General features: G+C 48.7%; 1 pseudogene; it reads left to right on the top strand.

The window, feature by feature from the left end:
- Positions 1-762: 762 nt before the first annotated feature.
- On the top strand, positions 763-3,330 carry LOC103726287 (annotated as a pseudogene).
- The last annotated feature ends 959 nt before the right edge of the window (positions 3,331-4,289 follow it).

Genomic DNA, 4,289 nt, shown 5'->3' with positions numbered 1-4,289 from the left:
CCCTGATCTCACTGATTAGGCTAGACTGTCTGGACAGGGAGCCCTAGAAATCATCCTCCTGCCTTTGACACCCCAGGGCTGGGATTACAGGTGCACAGCACTAAGCAGAGTCTTTTTACATAGATTTTGGGGATGGAACTCAAGTCCTCATGTGCCCTTGAACAACTGCACTGTTTCCCCAGGCCATCAATCTGATTTTTAAATCACCTAAGCTTACAGAGTATGGCTACAACATTAGCTAGCGATAGCACATCTCTCTAACATGTAGCAGACTGCAAGAGACTGAACTGTATCTGCCTCCATTTTCAACAGACCCACATTCAACTTTTGCTCACAAAAATAGCCAGGAAGGGGCTGGTGAGATGCTCAGTGGTTAAGAGCACTGGCTGCTCTTGCAGAGGACCTGGGTTCAATTCCCAGCACCCACATGGTGGCTAACAACCATCCATGACTCCAGTTCCAGGGGAATCCAACACCCTCTCTGATCTCTGTGGGCATTGCATGACACAGGTGCACTTATATACATGTAGGCAGTATACTCATGCATATAAAATAAAAAATTTTTTAAATAAAAATCTTAAAAAAATAAGAAAAATTTATTAGTCCTTTAAAAATTAATATAAAATTATAGCAAAAACGGAACCTGAACTTTAGTAACATCTGGAACAATTTACAGCGGTGGTGGGAGCAGCAGGAGAAGGGATTCAATTTAGTTGATTTTCTGTGGTTGTTGGTTGTTCATTAGTTTCATGGTGATAGAAGATGCACATTTTTTTGGAAGGAACCAAGAAGCTGCTGGGGGATTGGTTCTCCAGGCAGCAGGTTGGACACAAACCAGGGATCTGGGGATCTTTACACTATCCCAAGATCTGAGTGGGATGTACTTTTGAAGGATGTGCAGTGTTCAATCACAAGTGTGACAAAGACTGACAAGCAAGAAGCTTATGAGGTCAGCAAGAGCAGCAGGTTTGTCTCTGAGATGTTTTGTTTTGAAGACGTGGTTCCACCCTCTTACTGAAAGCACTTGTTCCCCTGTTGAAGTTTTTGAGGCATTACAATGGGGTTGATTCAATTCAAAGCTTCTTTTATTCTCTTAAGAATTTCTTGACGCCTTCTCATGGTACCCACAGCAGAATATCCAGGAAGAAATAGAGTTTCTTAATGCAATTTTCCCAAATGGAGCAGCATACTGTATGGGACATGAATTCTGACTGTTGACATTTGTATACTTTGAATTTCCCAGAGAGCCAAGTAATCAATCAGCCAGATCAGACCCTGGAAGACCCTACTGTAGCAGGAGGCTTCCAAAGATGGCATGGACCCAGAGCCCTAGGATTCAGTGAGAATTCACTTCACTTCTTGGTCCGCAAATAGCCCACCAAAAGGAGCCCACGCCTCCGTACCCTGCTTGCAAGCCCAGTGATTGCTGACAGACTGCGTGGCATGGACCAATCAGAAAACGATATGCTGACTAAAGGGACTTGGGGGCAGAGAAAAGGAAATATAAGGCCTGCCCCCTCCTGCATTAAATGAGCCTGCAGCACCACACCTAGTGCTTGCTTCTACCCGACTCCCAGTGTCTGTGTCATGACTCCGTGCCTCTTGCCCCCCTAATTGGCAGGGGACCCGATCCAGGTCAGGGTCTTCACAGCTGGCCTGAGGAGAACCTGCAACACTTGGTGCCTGAACAGGGACCCCTGCCCACAGTGTTGGCGACACCCAGAACCTCTGTTCATTCAGTAAGCAGACCCCTGGATTTGTCTATTTCTTCGGCTGCTCAAGGGTAAGCGAGTAGCCCCTTTCTCTGTCCCCTCCACCCTGTCTGTCGTCTTTATTGTTGGACTAATTTGTTAGATCAGGGAGGCACATTCTGCCACGTGGTCCCAAAGCCCACGTCAGCACCTCCCCCCTCTCAGTTCCTCCCGGTGAGTTCACATAAGGGCTAATCCACCCCAAACTCAGAGCCCAGGCTTCAGGTCACCCTGTTGCCTGTCCCGGAGACACCATGTGAGCATACGGCTGGAGGTGTCATGGCCTCCAGAAGTCCCTCACTGAGCACAAGACATTTGGATCCAATACACCTTTACATGTCGGAGCGGTTTACATCCTAGTGGCTCGCAGTGCTTCTTTGCTTCCTTTGTGCCCTCTTGGTAGTCACCCTCGTCTTCTACTTTTGTGGTGAATTCCCTTTCATGAGACCCTCCCACAATGGGCAATTTACTACCACAATGCAGGGAACCACAAACGGCAGCACTCAAGGTGTTCCTTAAAACCAGAGGGTTGAAAGTGAAATCAAAAGATATCGAACACTTTTGGGATGAAGCCACTAATTTGGCTCCATGGGTCTCCCCTGAAAACATGTGAGACCCTGATGCATGGATGCGGGTCCTCTTCCTGGCCCGAAAAAGGAAGGTCGGGTGAGGGATCACTCCCCCCACATTGTTTGTACCGATCCTCCCAGCCATCATTGCTAGCCTTAAATCCTCCTCTCCTGAGGAAGTCATCTCGGCCCACAACAAACACTGCCAGGAGCAATCTAGTGTAGATCTGGCTATTACCTCCACCCCGGACCTCCCAGACCCCCCGGACCTGGAGGTGGACGCTGCCTCTGCACCCACTTCCAATAAGGAAGGAGCTCCTTTGCCTATATCTCAGGATACTCTCCTAGAGCTACCATGCCCAGAAATTCCCCCACCCCATTACCCATGGAAGGAGTTACTCTCCCCCCCAATAACCATCCTTCCCCTTCCCCTGCTAATGTGCCCCCCCCACCTAGACCACCCTCCTTAAAGCCTCACCTGCCTTTGTCCACATTTCCAGTTAACGTCGGCCCCGATGTGGTGCAGCATCCATGGCTGCCCACCCCACTTGCTGACCTCATTCTTATCCACAAGGCAGCTGAGCAAACGGGCCCTGACTCCCCATATTTTGAACAGGTTCTTCACCAGTGGTCCTTACATTTACAAACCCACTATAATTGGTATAGCTTACTAAAGGCAGCCTTAGAACCCTCAGTCTTTCTAAACTGGCACACAGCCTATGACAGGCTGAAAACCAGGCATGCCTAAATCTCCAATATGGCCTCAACATTACATTGGACATGCTCACGGGATGTGGACAACATACTGACCCCATCTCCCAGTCTACTATTAGCCTCCATGCCTATTTTCAACAAGTTTCTGACTTGGCCTTTAAGGCCCTTAAATGTTGCTCCCCCGTGACCCACAAGTCTTTTTCCGTAATTTGATTCAACAGTCAGGAGAGTCCTTCATAGACTTCCTTACCCGTGTCACCGAGGCAGTAGAGAGGAGGGTGGAGTCAAACAATTAACTTGGGAGGGACTAAACATCCCTACTCGTAATGCTATTGTGCCTGTCCCCAATGATAACATTCACAAATGGGGACTTGCTACTAGAGACTTAGACCCTAGGGTGGGCCCTATTGAGGCTTTGACTGCCTCCTTGGAGACTCTTTTGTCAGAAGGAAAATCCACCCACTTTGGTGCATGGGAAGGCTGCTGGAACTGTGGGGGGCTTGGCCACTTTTGTAGCCACTGCCCAAGAGGTACAGCCCACCCCAAGACTTGCTGCCCCAAGTGCAAAAGAGGGTTCAATTGGGCTAAAGACTATAGGTCATAGCCTCAACTGGACTCAGCTCCTTTAAACTCCATCTGGGCACCCCTCAGCCCCACCCACAAGAGGGAAATGAGACAGATATTATGGACTCTCCCAATCCTCAACAACTCCCTACTAATGACCCTGTTCCTAGATGGAACTGCCATAAAGGGCCTAGTAGACACAGGGGTTGATGCCACCATTATATCAGAAATTGAATCCCTTAAATTCCATCATTGGAAATACGGGCCAGGCCCACCAATAAAAGGAGTTGGTGGCACACAAGATACCAAGCTTGTCACACGTCCAGTATATTGGAAGGACTTGGATGGGAACCAGGGCACGGTTACCCCCATAGTAGCAGACATTCCCATAACTTATGGGGCCGAGACGTCCTAGAGGACATGGGCATGGTCCTTACCACGGATGACTGTGCCTTTTATGATGATATCATGCTCCATGATAACTTGGGACTATCAAGGAAAGGACAACACCTTGCCCAACACTCCCAGTCCTAACAGCCACTGCCTGCCCAGGATTGACTCCAGTCTTGGCCCCCGAGCTGATCCCCATCACCTGGCTCTCTAATGATGCCATTTGGGTGGACCAGTGGCCTATAATAGAACCTAAATTATCTGCCCTCAAAAATTTGGTAGCTGAACAATTGAGGGTTGG

This window comes from Nannospalax galili, unplaced genomic scaffold (genome assembly GCF_000622305.1).
Source record: "Nannospalax galili isolate Female #2095 unplaced genomic scaffold, S.galili_v1.0 scaffold368, whole genome shotgun sequence".
NCBI classification, from domain to species: Eukaryota; Metazoa; Chordata; class Mammalia; order Rodentia; family Spalacidae; genus Nannospalax; species Nannospalax galili.
This window is presented reverse-complemented; position numbering and strand designations above follow the sequence as displayed.